This window comes from Pan paniscus, chromosome 23 (assembly GCF_029289425.2).
Source record: "Pan paniscus chromosome 23, NHGRI_mPanPan1-v2.0_pri, whole genome shotgun sequence".
NCBI classification, from domain to species: domain Eukaryota; kingdom Metazoa; phylum Chordata; class Mammalia; order Primates; family Hominidae; genus Pan; species Pan paniscus.
Genome location: NC_085927.1, coordinates 28,370,564 through 28,389,369, shown reverse-complemented (window position 1 = coordinate 28,389,369; position 18,806 = coordinate 28,370,564). Strand labels below are relative to the sequence as shown.

The 18,806-nt window shown below is 49.1% G+C and overlaps 1 long non-coding RNA gene across 1 annotated transcript; it reads right to left on the bottom strand.

The window, feature by feature from the left end:
• Positions 1–1,070: 1,070 nt before the first annotated feature.
• LOC129395028 (uncharacterized) lies at positions 1,071–15,851 on the bottom strand. The gene is made up of 3 exons (XR_008622497.1): positions 15,759–15,851; positions 1,681–1,736; positions 1,071–1,127 (listed from the first exon to the last, which is right to left on the bottom strand). It is a non-coding gene; the product is annotated as an uncharacterized LOC129395028 (long non-coding RNA).
• Between the last annotated feature and the right edge of the window lie 2,955 nt (positions 15,852–18,806).

The following is an 18,806-nucleotide window of genomic DNA, read 5'->3' as shown; positions in this document are numbered from 1 at the left end:
TCAAGGAGAAACTGAGGCCCCACTCGGCATCTGTTTCCGGAGTAGAGTAAGAAGGACACCAGATGCAACACTTAAAAGTTGGTGAAGTGAGGAAAACAGGTGTCTGTGTATATTTTTAATCAATGACATTTCAGTTCACTTCAAAAGTTAAGGGCTACTCAGCCAAGCTCCAGTCTACTTGGTTTTGTGAAGACCTTTCTCTGCAAGTTAGGATGTTCAGGAAAAATGACCCTTCCAGCTAGGTGTGGTGGCTCATCCCTATAATCCCAGCACTTTGGGAGGCTGAGGTGGGTGGATCACCTGAGGTCGGGAGTTCGAGAAAAGCCTGGCCAACCTGGTGAAACCCTGTCTCTACTAAAAATATAAAAGTTAGCTGGGCATGTTGGTGGGTGCCTACAATCCCAGCTACTCGGAAGACTGAGGCAGGAGAATCACTTGAACCCAGGAGGCAGAAGTTGCAGTGAGCTGAGATTGCACCATTGCACTCCAGCCTGCGCAGCAGAGCAAGACTCTGTTTCAAAAAAAAAAAAGAAAGAAAGAAAGAAAAAAGAATGACCCTTCCTGGGATTCACAGGGCACAACTCTTGGAGGTGTTAATCATATCGCACATCGTGTGGGGGGGGTGGCGTGGCGCCCCCTGGAGGTGTGCAGTTTTACAGTGTGCCAGGCCGGATGTGGCAGCCTACCTTGTTCCTGCACCACACTAACATGGGTTTTGATGGCGAAGTCCAGACACATTCAGTTTTCTGGGGACACTCTCAGTTTGTGGCAACAGCAAAGATTCTGCCCATCCCCCCAGCCCCAGTCTCTTATCCTCCCTCACTGAGGATGGGCTGCTCAACAGACAGGCTGCCTCTAAGCAGGTACAGACCTGCCTGCGCGGAGTTCTCCGGGAAGAAGAGGATCCCGAATGGTAAGGCATGCAGTCACCATCCCTTCTATTTTGAGTCCTGCTGGGAAACTTGTTTGTTCTTTGTGCATCTGGTTCTGAAATGTAGCGGGACAGTGGAAATATATTACAGGTAGACTCCACACACCCTTCCCCTAATCGCTCATGACAGAGGTGATTACCTGGGCAGCATGAATGAGTAGGTGAGTTCATAGTTCTCCTCTCTGACAGCCAGAGTCTAAGGGATCAGAAAAACAGAGATGGAAAAACAGGAATCACATGTTACCATAGCAAACAAGGAAACTCATGTGTACACAGCCTATGATTGAAACCACCATGTTATTATAGCCTATGAAATAAACAGAGATGAAAAGGCATCTCTCTTCTTCCCTTCCCAGGGCCATCTTGAAGGGACTCCTTCCCCTCTGACTTCCTGTCACAGGCATTTGTCATTATGATTTTCACCAGCTGCTCCTGGTTTTCAGAAACTCCATTTTCCACACCTGAGAAAACCTTCTGTGGGATTAGAGGAAACTATGGATCCAAGGTTTTACAAACGGGAATCTGGTTGTTCAGTAGCCACTGTCTTTTGTCTTTTGTTTTTGCTTAAATGATACATACCTAAAGTAAAAATAATTCAAAGACACAAAAGTACAAAGAGAATGAGAATCATCTGAAATCCTACCACTCCTAATAAGAACTTTTAGCACTGTGCTGCACATCCCTCCACAAGCACACACAATGAGCATGCGTAGCTACACAGAGTTATGCCACTCTGCACCCTGACTTACCCATGGTGAGTCAGGGGAGTCCTTTCTATTCTTCAATTGGATATTGGAATTACTACCTAAAACAAGAAATCAAACAATCCCGCTGTTACTAATAATGACTTAGCTGTTTACAGTTCTCTGTAGCTAAAAAGCAAGTATACGTCCTTGATCCCATATAGTCCTGAAGCTGCAAGGAGAACTCTGGGGTGCCCAGCTCCCTTCTTTGTATGCTTCATTCTCCTCATCCTTCACATTTGTGTGGTACTTTACAACTTAAAAAGCACTTTCGCATTATTTGATTTGATTATCATGAAGTGAGATGATCAAGCATCTTATGCTTACGTAAAAATGATTGCAGTGACAATGATAATAGTCATAACGATATTTATCGAGAAATTAGTGTGTGCCAGGCTCCATGCTAGGTCCATTACATGCACTGATGCATTGCTTCATTTAATGCTTATTATCCCCATGTTAAACATCATAGAACTATGGCTTAGAGAGGCTGAGTAGTTTGATCACATTTCCACAGCTAATCCAGGTGGAATTCTAATCCAGGTATCTCTGACTTGAAAATTCCTTGTTATTAACCACTGCATCATACTGCCTCTTATAACGACTGATCTTTGTGCAGTACTTTATTAAAAAAACCTCTAGATTATATTATTATCTCAATTTTATAGCTGAAGAAACTAAGGCCGGAGAGGTTACATGTTTGCCTGAGTCTCAGAGCTGGGATCCTAACCAGTTTGATTCCACCTCTGCTGCTGTTTCCACTGCACTGTACCAGACTCTCTCCTCAAAGAGAAGGTGCTGGGTGTCAAAACTCTTCTCTCAAGTCTCCAGAAAGGGGAGTCCTTATTAAGATCTTTCAAAAATCCTTCCTGCTGCAATGAAATCTGTGTGCCTTTTTCTATGGGAACAAAGGTCAGCTTCTTGCGTGGAGACTGAGTTCTCATGCACTAGTTGGGAAGAAGGAGATAAAGTTCTCGGAGCTCCAGTCTGGTCTAGGTGGTTTCTTCTTCACAGTGTTCTTGTGTGTTTGGCATAGGGCAGAGTTGGTCTGTCTTACTCTTTTTTTATTTTTTCAGAGAGGAAGGAGGGAGACTGTTTATTCTTGAGGATATGAAACTAGAGATGATACAAAATAGAAGGAGATGCAGGGAAACCATTTAAACCCAGGGTGACTGGAAGGCACATACAAGGAATTCCACGGCATCTTTTTGACATATAGGCAAAGTGTCGGTTTATGGATGTATCTAGGCCATTAATATTTTCCCCTTTAGAGGTAACAAGTGTTATTTATAAAGCACTCTTTTCTAGAATGAACTCAAAGCACTGAATGGGTGCTGCCTAATTACTCCACCCAACAAACAATCGGGCAGCCAGGAAAAGAGAGAGAGAATTATGCCCATTTTACAGGTTGGGAGACTGAGCCATGAAAAGAGTGAGGCCTTGCTCAAAACTAGCTCATGGAGAGCTGAAAATAGAAGGCAAGCCTCCTAATAGCACCCTCGCATCTCACTGTGTACAGCTTTCCTGCTTTCAGATGTCCTCCTGAGAAAGGAGAGCCTGCTTGCTGGCCAGAGAAAAGCAGCCGACATTCACTGGGGACTACAGCTCCCAGCAGACACCGAGAGGAGACAGGGCTGTGCCCCTAGTGCCCATTCCAGATTCCCAAATATGGAGAAGCACTGGGTTTTGGAAGAGGAACGGAATGTTTACCCTTGAGAGACAGAGAGAGAGAGGATGAGGTAAGTTTGGAATATTTAACTCTGTCACCTAAATGCCTGCCTGGTCTTTGAAATACAGCAGCCAAAGTCATGATCTTTTAATACATCTTTCTAGAAGATCTCACTTTTTAAATCCAGCAGTTACTTCAGCAGAACACTGCTTTCTCCTAGGATTAGGTGTGTGATGATGGGACAGTTGTAGTTCCAGGAGGCCAGATACCCTTTTTCTGATGCTGAGCAGCTCAGAAAGTGATGGTGGGAAGGAAACCCAGGTGAAGATCTGCTCTGCTGCAAAAGGAGCGGACGTCCCCGAGGCTGGGCTGCTGGCAGGCTTGCCGAACCAAAGGACCAGCGGCCTGGGAGGACAAGGGTTACTCTTTGTCTGCCTGGGAGGCTGCTGAGCCCGCCTGGTGGGAAAGGCGTGAAAGAACTGTTCCCACCAGCTTGGTCTCCATTCTGTCAACAAATGTTGACAGAAGCACCTTTGCTGGAGGCACTAGGCTGGATGCTGAGGGGGATGTCTGACACAGAGCAGATCTCTGCCCTCAGGAGGCTTCCCCTCGGGGGAGGATGGAAAAGGAAAGATGGAGCAAGGAAGAAAGAGACAGACAACATAGGGTAGCGTGTGCTTACACCTTTCATTCAGTGTTTATTTACCCGTCGCCCACCATGTGCCAGGCAGGCACTGTTCTAAGCCACTTGGAATGCAATTGTGACTCTGCCAAAAGAAAAGGCTTCTGCCCTTACAGATCTCACTTCCTGGCAGCCCCTGATATCTGGGGGAAGAGTTCTTCAAGCAGAAGTCACAGCAGCAAGTGCGGGGCCTTGAGAGGGGTGTGAGGGTGGTGAGCATGCGAGCAGAAGGCCAATGTGGTGGGAGGAGAGTGGACAAGGGCAGGAGCAGGAGGTGGGAGAGCCAGGCTGGGGTCAAAGCACACAGGGCCTCATAAGGATCAGGAGGAGGGATTTCTTTCTAACTGTAGTGGAAACCAGCGAACTGTCCCCAATGAGGGGAGCAGACTCTAAAAGAGTCTGGAGAATGGTGCAAGGGTGTTGCTGAGCAGGGATGGACAGGAGGATGGATTCCGATCTAGAGAGAAGGTGCTGCCATCAAGAAGACCTTCAGAAGCTGGGTGTGGAGCCAGGCCAGCACATGGCCTGTCCAGACCATCCATCTGTCCAGAGACATGGTCACATGGGGAGCAGTGGATGGCGAGGCTGGAGAGGGGGGATCAGGAAGGTGTTTGTTTGTTTGTTTGTTTGTTTGTTTTTTGAGACAAGGTCTCACTCTATTACCCAGGCTGGAGTGCAGTGGCACCACCTAGGCTCACTACAACCTCCACCTCCCAGGTTCAAGCGATTCTTGTGCCTCAGCCTCTGAAGCAGTTGGGATTACAGGCACACACCACCACACCCGGCTAATTTTTGTATTTTTAGTAGAGATAGAGTTTCAACATGGTGGCCAGGCTGGTCTCAAACTCCTGGGCTCAAGTGATCCACCTGCCTTGGCCTCCCTAAGTTCTGGGAATACAGGTGTGAGCCACTGCACCCAGCCTAAGTAGGAAGATTTTTGAGTCAGAAGGCTCTGAGCCTCAGGTTAACAGTAACAGGGAGACTTGGGTACATAGAGGCATTTTTCACAGACTTAGACGTCCATCTGAGAACCTGGTCTCCACCAAGAGGCCACCATTTTCCCCTCAGAGATTCGTTGCTTTGGAGGCTTCTGAGTGCCACATTGAAACCAAGGGGGCTGAGCTGCACAACTCCAGTGGCCCCGTGGACTTTGTATTGTATGTGAAAGGTGCCCCCAGTGCATAACGTAAACCACAGGGCAAGGCACCTGGTGGCACTGTGCGATGGCAGAGGCACCGTTTAGCATTTGGAGGATAAGGTGTCAAACCCACCAACAAGGACACACGGCACTTTAGTCACTCCCTTGACCCCTCGACCCAGCACAGCTGGCTGCAGAACAGGAAGAGGAATGGGGATGAGAAGAACCGGGTGAGAGAGAGCTGAAAGGGAGAACGGAAAAGAGGGGTTAAAGGAGTAGGTAAGGGAAGCAGCACTTAATTTAGGTCATTCTTTTGCCTAGCAAAATGTGAGAGGGAAGTGAAAGATTGAGAAGGGTAGCAAAAAGGGAGAAAATGATTGTGCAGGTGGCTGAGTTGCAAGCAGTTTTAGTAGAATTGTCCACAGCTGTGATCACTCTGGTGCAATGTGGCATGCATCACGTCCTGCCAGTCTGTGGAAATCAGGGCAGTAGCAAGGTGCCGAGACTGCAGTGTTGGGGATCTAAAGAAGACCCTGCCCCTGAGGAAGACAGTTGGCTTGGAGCCATCCAGTTCCTGGACATGCAGGATGAGCCGCTAGTCCACATTAAGCTCCCCACCAAGGGGTCTTATCCTCACTACTCCCTTTCTGTCTGAATTTGGGAAGACCATGGTACCACCCCAATAGATCAGAGCCGAATAAATTCAAAGCAAATGACAATCCCTGCCATGCTGCTGCTTCTCTCAAACCCCAGCAGCCAAACAGATAAAGGACTTTGTATGAAGAGGGAGCAGCAGACTGCTGTATGGGTGGCAGGGATGATGTGATGGGATTGGTGTGTTCTCTGCCCAGTCAGATCCATTTTCAATTCTCAATAATAGCAAGTAGCAATAAAAGATTCTCTTAGACCATCACATCGAGGTTGCGTACTTCCTTGGACATGCAAGACCCAGCAGATTGTAAAGCGAGCCACGGTTATTTAGGAGCCAGGACCCACATGCCAATGTCATCACCTCTCCTGCCTCTCACCCCACCTCCTTTCCAGAGCCATTGAATTTAGAGCAGTGTTGCCCTCTGCTCTCTGCACCAAATGCAACTGGCATACAGCTGCAGATATGGCTGCCATGCCCCATCCATCCTACAGGTGCCCATTGTCAAGTGAAGAAATGCCTGACTTTGGAGTGACAGCGTCAGAGTGTGTGGAAAGAATCCTCCTATCCCCAAACCACCCGAGAATTACATAGCTGTGCCCCATCATGCTGGCTAAGAACCTCTGCCCTCCTGCCCCCGCCTCTGCCTGCACCTGCATGACTTGCAGCTTAGCAAGCCTCTGAGCGATGACACAGCTTTGACCGACGGGGGCCGCCACTGCCTGCCCGTTGGTGGGCACAGGAGGAAGACTCCTTCAAGGAGCACACGCTCATTTCATCCATCTCCTGGAAGCAACTTGCCCATGTCCCTCAGGACCCAGCCCCTGCCTGTCTTCCTGGCCTCATTTCTCACTCCTAGTCTCCTCCTCATACCCACAGCTGCAGTCATAAAGCCCACCCTGCCACTGTCCTGGCCCACTCTGCCCTCTCTCAACCTGGGACTTTAAGCTCTTCTTGGAAGCCCCTCCCTGCTTCCTGGACAGGCTGACCCCTTTTAACCCTCCAGAGTTTAGCTCAATTATCACCCCTTCTGGGAAGATTTTCCTAAATCTCTCCTTGCCTCTGTCAGGTGGGTGACGAGCTACTCGTCTATCTTCCAGTGGCACCCTGTACTTACCTGCATTGCAGCCTGCTCACCGTCTGCTTACGGAAGCAAATCCCACACCAAACTATTAACTCCTGCAGGGCTTTGCTGCGCATTTTATTTCTAACTCCTTACCTAGCTAGGCAGTGAATATTTCTTGAATGAATGATCAGGATCCCTTGGCCTCGTGAGTAACCAGGTCTCCACTAGCGAGGTAAAATAAAGAAGTAAGGCTGTGATCTCAACCTTCCAGGCCAGTCACCTGTCTTATCAAGCACATCTGCGTCCTGGAGTGTTGACTCCTGCACCCGCACTCTAAGCCCTCCCTTGGCCTCCCCCACCCAGTCCTTATTCCCACCTCTGCCACCCTGTACTCCCCTTGGCACTCTTGGGCACTCTGTGGCTAAGAAAACAAAAGTGTCTCTCTGGTTTACCAAAGAGAACGTGCTGTATCCTTGGATAAGGCCTTCCTTTTCCCCCCTTCTCTTCCTGAGTCAGGAGAACCTGGGCTGCACCCTTTCCAACTGCTGGATCAGCCTCTGCCCGCCTCCCACCCCAGCCCCCACCTGAATGGGGGAGGAAACACAAAACCTCAGAGAGGGTCTGGAGGCAAGAAGCAAATTGAGTTTGAAAAACGGGACTTGGCTGGGTGCGGTGGCTCACACCTGTAATCCCAGCACTGTGGGAGGCCGAGGCAGGCGGATCGTTAGGTCAGGAGATTGAGACCATCCTGGCTAACATGGTGAAACCCCGTCTCTACTAAAAATACAAAAAATTAGCTGGGCGTGGTGGCGGGTGCCTGTAGGCTACTCAGGAGGCTGAGGCAGGAGAATGGCGTGAACCCAGGAGGCGGAGCTTGCAATGAGCCAAGATTGCGCCACTGCACTCCAGCCTGGGCAACAGAGCGAGACTCTGTCGAAAGAAAAAAAGAAAGAGCGAGGGAGGGAGGGAGGGAAGGAAAGAAGGAAGGAAGGAAGGAAGGAAGGAAGGCAGACAGACAGACGGGACTTGTACAAGCAAAATAGGCTGAGAATATCAACATTCAGTTAGGAAAGCGGAGGGGAGACGTGATTGGACGCTGCCGTCCTAGAGGCCTCGTTCAGGCAGGTTGGGAACGTACAGCTGGAAGAAAACTTTAGTCAGATGTTAGCAGGAACCATCTTGATTTACTCAGTGTTTTAACAGATTTCCCCTGTGGGGATTGTCTCCTTGGAATCAGAGTTGGGAGTGAGTGTGAGACCCCTGGAAGCCCTTTCTGCCCTGGAATTCTATGCTCTAGGCCAGCTGTGGCCTTCCTGGGACCCAAGTTCCGTTAAAGCTATTTTCATCAGCAGTAAATTAGCTAGTCTGGGAGGATGGGAAAGTAGTGCTTCTAAAGGAGGCAATTCACTAGGTCAGGATGCCCTGAGGCAACAGTGGAGCAGCTTTGGATCCCAGAACAACAGCCTCCAGTGTTCAGGATGCGGTAGGTTAAGTGGGGAATCTCCACAGAGCCTGACCCATCCTCAGAGCGGGCAATACCAGGACCCCCGGATAAAACCGCAGAGACTTCCGAACTCCCTGGGGCTAACAGCTCACCATTTGTAACACTAGCTATTCAAGGAATGAAGCTTATGGTGCAGGCTTAATCTTAACAATAATCCTGGCTATTGCCATTAGACTGAAGCTCAGAAAAGTTAAGAAATTTGCCTGACACTACAAGCTAGTAAATGGCAGGGCCAGATCCTAACCCAGAAATGGGACATCAATTCGGCTATACCACATCACCGCAACTCCCAGTGCTCCTCCCAGAGGAACCGATTCAGTGAGTTGGCCGGTGGCAGGGATGGTCTAGCCTAAGCTCCACTCTTCCCTCCCCAGAATAAAAGGGAAGACTGAGATCTCAGTGCCTATCAGATTTATGTTGGTGGCACACGAGCGCTGCCTCTGAAGACCAACATATGTGAAGCCCCCGGTGTCCTTTTTCCTGGCTGGGCCAGGTTCTTTCAGCAAGCAAGAACTCACTGGGCTGTGCAGAAAAAGCAGGGTTGGAGGGGAGAGTCGAGCTAAAGAGGCGTCTGAAGTAGTGGAGAGGGCCCTAGGCTGGGTCAGAATGTCTAGGTTCTTTTTCCGGTTAGTGCAGAACAAGTTACTTCCTCTCCAATCCCCAGAATCTTTATCAAGGAAAAGGGTGTGGGGTGGTGAAGAACAGAGGTATTAGCATAAGGAAATGCCCACTATACTGACCTTGCTGGGTTATAAGGATAAAATGCAATCATTACTGTGAAAGAACATTGACTAATATGAAGTGCCGTATGTAGTCATGTTTTATAAAATCCTTAAGCTCTTGTGTCATTGACTCTCCAGCTCAGTGTGTTTTATAGCGAGGTGCTGGTGCTCAAATGGCCCAGCCTAAGCATTGCAATGCCCTAGGGTTCTCTGTGATCTATTGATCATATCATCCAACCCCATCAAAATCTTGACAAGATCAGTCCTGCCTGGCTGTCCACTCTTGTACTCTAGACTCCTGATATTAACCTCAGTCCCACTTTTCTAAACAAGTCGGCCAGGCACGGTGGCTCACGCCCGTAATCCCAACACTTTGGGAGGCCAAGGCGGGTGGATCACCTGAGGTCAGGAGTTTTAGACCAGCCTGGCCAATATGGTGAAACCCGTCTCTACTGAAAATACAACAATTAGCCGGACGTGGTGGTAGACGTCTGTAATCCCAGCTACTTGGGAGGCTGAGGCAGGAGAATCGCTTGAACCTGGGAGGTGGAGGTTGCAGTCAGCCGAGATCACGCCATTGCACTCCAGCCTGGGCGACAAGAGTGAAACTCTGTCTCTAAATAAATAAATAAATAAAACAAGTCAAGTTCTTTCTCATCACTGGACTTTGCAAATTCCAAGTCCATAATTCAGAATACTTGGTCTGATCATCCCTACCCCACATCTAAGGTCAGCATGTCAGCATTCAAAAAGCAGAGACCAGCAGGCATGGTGGCTCACGCCTGTAATCCCAGCACTTTCAGAGGCCAAGGCAGGTGGGACACTTGAGCCCAGGAGTTCAAGACCAGCCTGGGAAACATGGCAGAACTCTGTCTCTACCAAAAAGAATACAAAAATTAGCTGGGCCTGGTAGCGGGCACCTGTAGTCCCAGCTACTCAAGAGACTGAGGTGGGAGGATCACTTGAGCCCAGGAGATGGAGGCTGTACCTATTATTGAACTACTGCACACTACTCCAGTCTGGGCAACAGAGTGAGACCCTGTCTCAAAAAAAAGAAAAAAAAAAAAAAGCAGAGACTGTCTTGTTTGCATCATATATTGCAATATCAGTGCAGTGCAGAATGGGTGTCAGTAATTGCTTGATGAAATGTGAATTTCCCTTCGATTTCCCTTCCCACCTCTGCCTATTTTTTCCTTGTTACTGAGATGGTGATTGTTCTGACCTCATTCTATGGGGATGCCACAGAGATTAGCTCATTAAAAATGGTGAAGCTCTCCTGACACTTTGTGTTAATGTTTAACAAAAATAGCTGGGGGTGTAATGACTCAGGGAGACAACGAGAAACCCTTTGACTTTCTTAGACCGGCAGGACAACAAGTTACCCCCGTTCTCCTCCCACACACACTGGCTCTGTGGGAGCCCTGACCCTTGCCCTCAGTGCCTCCCACCCTGCCCTCTCCTCTGGGCAAGGCACGTTCCCAGCCTTAGCCTGGGAGGCTGAACCCCACCCACCATCGCCTTGGACATGGCCTCTCCCTCTGGGAGATTCTTGCAACCATGAGATGGCTGGAGCTTTTGGAAGCATGGCAGAGTCTGGAGGCCACAGTCACCTGCTGCTGAGGTTCCCGTGCCCCTGCCCCTTTTCCAGATCAGACTGCGGAGCTGGGGCACGTGAAGAAGGGCAGTTTACTTAGTTCTTCCCTAGGATGGAAAAAGGGAGGGGAATGGTCACTGGCAGTGAATAAATTAAAGACCCATGCCAGCTGGAGACCATTGGGGAAAAACAGCAAATCTGTGAATTATCCTGTTTACACCAGAAGTAAACTGATAGTTTGGACCTTTACCTAATAGATTGTGCTGAAATCACAGGCCATTCACGAGGACAAATGCATGGAGCTGTGCCTCTGCCCCTCCATATTCATTGAAGACTTTGGCACCACTTCATTCCAAGTCTTGCCGTCATCGTGGGTAACTTCAATGTCCAAACAGACCAATTATTTACAAACTCAGAATCACAACCCATTAATGTGTCATGAAATTGATTTCGAGGACTGTGGCCAGCAATCTTTTTTTAAAGAAACAGAGTAGAAAGAAAATATTAGAGTACTTCACATGTAAGAAAGGTGGTTTGGGGGTAAAATATTTATTTTAATTATATGTATAATATAAAACATATGCTAATAATAGGTTATTTCCATGACATAATACCTTCATGTGTAATAGGTCATGGTGTAAACTACTTTTCTTGTTGTGGGCCATAATCAAAAGTCTAAAAGAGAAAGGAGTATATACAATGGAATGTTATTCAGCCTTACAAAGGAAGGAAATTCTGATACATGCTACAAAACAGTTGAACCTTGGGGACATTTGTGCTAAGTGAAATAAGCAAGTCACAAAAGGACGAATATTGTATGGTTCTACTTTTATGAGGTACTTAGAATGGTCAAATTGATAGAGACAGAAGTCTGGAGAATGGTGGTTGCCAGAAATCCGGAGAATGGTGGTTGCCATGGGCTGGCCAAGGTAGAGGGGGAGGGATGGGGAGTTGTTTAATGAGTACAGAGTTTCTGTTTTGCAAGATGGAAAGAGTTCTGTGGCTGGGTGGTGGTGATGGTGGTACAACCATGTGAATGTACTTAATGCCACTTAACACACTTAATGTTCTTCATACAATGTACTTAATACACTTAAAAATAGTTAAGATGGGGGGCCAGGCGCGGTGGCTCATGCCTGTAATACCAACACTTTGGGAGGCTGAGGCGGGCAGATCACGAGGTCAGGAGATCGAGACCATCCTGGCTAACACAGTAAAACCCCGTATCTCCTAAAAATACAAAAAATTAGCCAGGCTTGGTGGCGGGTGCCTGTAGTCCCAGCTACACGGGAGGCTGAGGCAGGAGAATGGTGTGAACCTGGGAGACGGAGCTTGCAGTGAGCCAACATCGCACCACTGCACTCCAGCCTGGGTGACAGAGCGAGCCTCTATCTCCAAAAAAAAAAAAAAAAGGTTAAGATGGTTAATTTTGTGTTACATATATTCTACCACAGTTTTTTAAAGCCCTAGGAGAAACCTCCCACATCCTTGACCTCATGTCACATGACCTTCATCTCCACTCATTTTTCAGCTCCATTCTGAAGGCTACACCCTGGTCCCAGCCATCATCAGAAACTATTTTATCTTCCACTCTCTGATCTCAACATCCTATCTTTCCAACTTTCTCACTCCTTTTCTTCCTTCTGTAACAATGGTCCTATCTGCTTGCATCATTGAAACTCTTGACCAATCTACCGTCTCCTAGTCAGGCCACCTCCATTCCTCCCAAAATTGCTGCAACAGTCTTGCTGGTCTTCCTGCCCAGCGTCCTGCCCACTCCAGTTCATCCTCAACATCGCATTAGGAGTGACATCTCTAACATTTCAGTCCGATCTTAACACTCCCTATTTAAAACCTCTCAGAGGCTCTCTATTGACCTCAAGATAAAGTCCAAACTCCCTAACAAGGCAGACAAGCTGGGTGTGGGGTGGCTTCTGGTTGACATGCCTCCCTTCTCCCCTGTCCTCCTGCATGGGCAACGTGTAACCTTTAACTTTACCAGCAGGTCTTGCAGTGTACTGAGCTTTCACTTTGCTTCTGGGTGCTAGGGTCCTCCCCAACCCATTCCTTCTTCATTTGGCTAACTTCTATCACTCAAGCCTGGGTTGGCGAGCACTTCTAAGAAGTTTCCTTCTGTCCTCACCAGGCTGGATCCGGGGCCCCCAGGTGAGGTCCTGCAGCACCTATGCCTGGCCAGATCAGAGGGCTCACCGCTCTGCACTGTAATGACCTGTTTCCTTCTCTCTCCACCCTGACCAGACTGTCATCTGCCTTCCCACATAGCCAGGCACTGTGTGAGATTCATCGTGGCATCGCCATGCCTGTTACAGTGCCTACCACAGAGTAGACATTCTCTGAGAGGCAAGTGGGTGGGTGGACAGGAGGTTGTTCGAATGCGTGGACTACACAGGTTTTGAAATTCAAACCTGGGAATCAAGTTCCATCAAGAATTTTTAGCTGGAAACACATTCGATCAAGGATGGTTTATCCAAATTAAGAATAGTTTCTGTCTTTGTATAGCACTCAACAGTTTATGGCCCGCTGTCATATTTGTGATGCTATTTAACACACTTAATGACCTGTGAGTTAAGAAGGAAAGCTATCATCATTACCACATTGTAAATGAGGCACCTATGTTCACCCAAGGTCAGAGAGTTAGTGAATGTCAGAGCCAGGACACATGCTCAACATCTTCCTTCCACTTGCTCTACCCTCTACCCCACTGCATTTAACTTTTAGGAATAAAAACAATCAGAATAGCTAATCCTAATATCAGAACCTTTCAGAAAACAGGGAATATATATTTTCTGGCTTCTGTGGGGTTCTACCAAGGTCCTAGTTGTCAGGTACTTAGAAAATATTAACTAGCTCCACTGCAGCAAAGCTATCATTGATGTGCCTTGCTTTTTCACATTTTTTAGAAAAAGAAACAAAAACAAGTACCCCGAAAGATCAGTGTCTAACAACATATGGAAATAATGCCTTATATCCACCCTACATCTCTGCAGTTGCAAATCAAGCCCAATTTCTTTTATTTGGTTTTCAGTAGAGAGAAATAAATAAAGCAGGAATATCATTTCTATCCCATCTACATCCAAAAAGGCATAAAAGAGAAGAGTTTATCACTATTCCTCATATAAATAACCTCTTCCATCTGCCTGCTGTAGTCTAATTTAAGTAGTCCTAATTGTATCCGCATAGGACCTATTTTCCAAGTATTCATTTTATTTGTTCTTATATGGACTGTATCCAATTGTTCCCAGTCTCTTTTACCTTTAAAGCCAAAACTGGACATGAGTCACCAGTAAGTTTCTAGTTAAAGCCAAGAACAGTGGGAGGATGACATCATGGGCCTTGAGCCTTGCTCGTGATGCTCATTTGAGTGTGTCTCAGGCATATGCAACTACACTGTGTGTCCCCAGAACAAGGCGAGCACTGTGGGGCTCAGGGCTGCTGCTTCTGCCCAGGGGGAAGTACAGGAAGAGCATCTAGACTACAAAAAGCTCTTCCTCTTTCTCCACATATGCACCCCATAGTCACTTTGGTCTCTATCTGGATCCGTTAAGCACCCATAACCACCTTTTGCAAAAGTGAACCTAGGCTGGGAGAAGTGGTTCGTGCTTGTAATCCCAGCACTTTGAAAGGCCAAGGCAGGAGGATCACTTGAGGCCAGGAGTTCAAGACCAGCCTGGGCAACAAAGCAAGACCCTGTCTCTATAAAAAAATTTTTTAAAGTAACCAGGGATGATGACCCACACCTGTAGCCCCAGCACCTCAGGAGGCTAAGGTGGGAGAATCACTTGAGCCTGGGAATTCAGGGCCGCAGTGAGCTATTATCATGACACTGCCTGGGTGACAAAGCGAGACCCTGTCTCAAAAAAAAAAAAAAAAGAAGAAGAAGTTGAGAGGCACCAAAGACACAGTCGGCACAGTGCTGCCTTTGCTTGGGTGTCGCCTCTTTATGCCTCCTTGAGCCCACAGCCTTTCCCCGACTGCAGGAACAGATTTCAGCCCACCCACAGTCTCTCCTTGCCTGCAGGGTCCCCATTCTCCTCACCTGACAGAGCCTAGCTTAATGGGTCCCTGAAGAAGAGATTCTCTTGCTGGGCCAGCAGGTTCCTACGCGAGCTGTGCATCTTAGTTTCACTGTGAGTCACCATGGGACCGTAGGCAGGGTCAGATGCCCCCACAGGTAGTCAGGTGTCAGTCCACAGGTCTGTGGGGGTGGTCTGTACTAGTTTCCCTGTGATGGGAGGGCTGGAGGGAGGCCTGGCATCAGGAAGCACATGACTGGCACAAAGGGGAAAGGAATACCAAGTTCCATTTTCCTCTGCAAGGCCACAAGACACTGCTAAGAAAAATTATCACAGAGTGCTTAGCTGGAGCCGGTGTTGTCTATTTTCTTATAATATTAATTACTGCCTTGGTAACTATAAGTTACAAACTGCTTGATTTTAAAAGAGCTCACAGATGAAAGCTAAAAGAAGAAAAACAGAGGAATTGGAAATCCCACACAGCTAAGAGCAACAGATAAAAGCTGCCCCCCTGCAAATGCAAATCTAGATGAAGAGAAGGTAAACAAGATAATGCCAGCTAGGGTTGTTCAAGGAAACAAGAGAGTGTTCTATAAATATAACCAGAAAAAAAAATATTTGTCTCAGCAGATGAGATCACCACACATGGCTCATGATAGAGATCTTTTGTTGCTCCCTTAATTGAAGCTTGGAAGAGAGCAGAAATGACAGCAGAAATCAGACTACTGCCCACAAGGTTCCAATGGGCTGGTCCATGTTTAACTAAGTGCAGCTGAAGTCATGAAGACTTGATACCATCCATCTGAACTGTGGCCTGTGTCTCACTGACATATGGGCCCCGCCCTTCCCATCCACCCCCTTCCTCAGCACCAGACTGGCTATGGCTCACCCACACTGAGCAAATCAGGGGCAAAGCCAGGAAGGGACACACAGCCACGGGCTGAACGCAAGCCTAGGGGCAGGGAAAGGCCGAACAAAGCCCCAGCCTCCACTTTTCAAGGACTTCCTTTTCTGAAGGCTACTCACCGTGTGGGACAGGAGCTGGAGCAGAGCTGGAGACCTCCACCCATAGCCAGTGCCTGCTGCATGCCACATGAGCTCTAGGCATTGGGAATACGGCAGTAAACAAGACAAGTCCCCAGCTCTGGGAGCTAGAGATGAAAGGCTTCGGGGGTGGTTGGAGATAGACAACAGAAATGACGACTAGCTAAGATAATTTATGTACTGATAAGTGTACACTGAACACAAAATGCAGATAGAGGCCGGGCATAGTGGCTCACGCCTGTAATCCCAGACCTTTGAGAGGCCGAGGAGGGAGGATCACTTGAGGCCTGGAGTTTGAGGCTATCATGGAAGCAGGCAGAGCTTGCAGTGAGCTATGATCACACCACTGCACTCTAGCCTGGGTGATAGAGTGAGACCCTGTCTCAAAAACAAAACAAAATGAAACTGCAGCTAGAGAGTGATGTGGGGCTCCTTTAGCTCACAAGGTTAGGGCAGGCCTGTCTGAGCAGGTGTCAAAGTTGCAGCCTGAAAGGTGAGGGGGCTGCTAGGTAGCATGGACCATTGAGTGGAAGGGCTCAGAGTCAGAAAAGAGCTTGGTGTGTTCAGGGGACAAAAAGAAGGCCCATAGGACAGTGCCACGGCGACCAAGGGAGAGGAGGGAAAAGAGCGGCAAACGCCGGCAGGGTCAGCTCTGTCACTGCAGGCCACCAGAAAGGGTTTGGATTCTGTTGGGTTTTTTAAGGGGAAGAGTCCTGTGATGTGGCATCTACTTTAGAAAGGCCATTCTTGGGCTGCTTTGTACAGGATGGGCTAGAGGGGGCCAAGAACGGCGATAGGAAGAATAGGTAGGGGTTTTGGTACATGGAAGAGAGGAGGGTGGCCTAGATCTGGGGGGAGGAAGTGGAGGTAGTTAGCAGTGGGAAATGCATTTTGAATGTAAAAAAAAATGGAGCAGACTGGCCGGGTGCGGTGGCTCACGCCTGTAATCCCAACACTTTGGGAGGCCGAGGTGGGCAGATCACAAGGGCAGGAGATTGAGACCATCCTGGCTAATATGGTGAAACCCTGTCTCTACTAAAAATACAAAAAATTAGCTGGGCATGGTGGCGGGCGCCTGTAGTCCCAGCTACTCGGGAGGCTGAGGTGGGAGAATGGCGTGAACCCGGAAGGTGGAGCTTGCAGCGAGCCGTGATTGCGCCACTGCACTCCAGCCTGGGTGACAGAGCAAGACTCTGTCTTGAAAAAAAAAAAAAAAAAAAAAGAAGAGGACTTACTAATGGATTCATTGTGAGATGTTAGAGAAAAGCAAAGAGTTCAGGGTGAGGTTTTCGTCCTGAGCAACAAGGTAGAGTGGTTTCACTTAGTATGACGGAGGAGACTAGGGAATAAATGGGTTTGGAGTGGTAGGGAAGCAAGTCTTCTGTTTTATTTATTTATGTACTTATTTATTTATTTTGAGACCGAGTCTCACTCTGTCACCCAGGGTGCAGTACAGTGGCATGATCTCGGCTCACTGCAACTTCCACCTCCTGGGTTCAAGCGAGTCTCCTGCCCCAGCCTCCCGAGTAGCTGGAACTACAGGCAAGTCTTCTGTTTTAGACATGTCAAGTTTGAGACCTGTTGGGCACCAAGAGAGCACGTAGCCTAGGAGTGCATATGAGTCTGAAGCTCAGCTGGAAGATCAGCAGAAGGTCAAAGGTGAGAGTCATTAGCATGTGTGTGGTTCTTAAAGCCCTGGGGTGGAGGAGCCTAGGACCACAATGTGGAGACAGAAGTGGTGGAAAGACCCAGGACAATTAGAGAACAGGAGGAGGAGGCAGTACAGGAGGCGGAGGCTGTAGCCATTGCGAGAGGAGCTTATGGGCCGGCTGTGGGCCTGGAAGGCCTGGAGAAGAAGCGCTTTGAGAGAGGGTGCTGCTCTGTGTCAAGACATGCAAGAGGCCAGGGGAGGCGACATGGGGTGATTCCCTACTGCCCTGGGGAAGATGGAGGTCAGGGGCAGCCTCCTGAGGAGCCACAAGAGGGGATGGTGGAGACATGAGCCAGGCAGAGTGAGATGAGGAGGGAGTGTGGGGAGGCAGTGCACACAAACTGTGGGATGCTCTGCAGCACCAGGGAGAAGGAAAAGCGGTGAGAGCAGAAGAGGAACGTGCCTCAAGCTCTTTGAACCGGTTGTTGGGCTGCCCCTACCCCACCCAAGTCTACCTTATCAGCCACATTGAGAGGTGACAGCGTGCTGGCAGTCTTCACAGCCCTCGCTCGCTCTCCGTGCCTCCTCTGCCTGGGCTCCCATTTTGGCAGCACTTGAGGAGCCCTTCAGCCCACCACTGCACTGTGGGAGACCCTTTCTGGGCTGGCCAAGGCCGGAGCCGGCTCCCTTAGCTTGCAAGGAGGTGTGGAGGGAGAGGCGCGAGCGGGAACCGGGGCTGCGCGCGCCGCTTGCGGGCCAGCTGGAGTTCCGGGTGGGCGTGGGCTTGGCGGGCCCCGCACTCGGAGCAGCTGGCCGGCCCTGCCGGCCCCGGGCAATGAAGGGCTTAGCACCCGGGCCAGCGGCTGCGGAGGGTGTACTGGGTCCCTCAGCAGTGCCGGCCCACCAGTGCTGCGCTCGATTTCTCGCCGGGCCTTAGCTGCCTTCCCGCGGGGCAGGGCTCGGGACCTGCAGCCCGCCATGCCTGAGCCTCCCACCCCCTCCGTGGGCTCCTGTGCCGCCCAAGCCTCCCCGACGAGCGCCGCCCCCTGCTTGACGGTGCCCAGTCCCATCGACCACCCAAGGGCTGAGGAGTGTGGGACTGGCAGGCAGCTCCACCGGCAGCCCCTGTGCGGGATCCACTGGGTGAAGCCAAGCTGGGCTCCTGAGTCTGGTGGGGACGTGGAGAACCTTTATGTCTAGCTCAGGGATTGTAAATACACCAATTGGCACTCTGTATCTAGCTCAAGGTTTGTAAACACACCAATCAGCACCCTGTTTCTAGCTCAGGGTTTGTGAATGCACTAATTGACACTCTGTATCTAGCTACTCTGGTGGGGCCTTGGAGAACCTTTATGTCTAGCTCGGGGATTGTAAATACA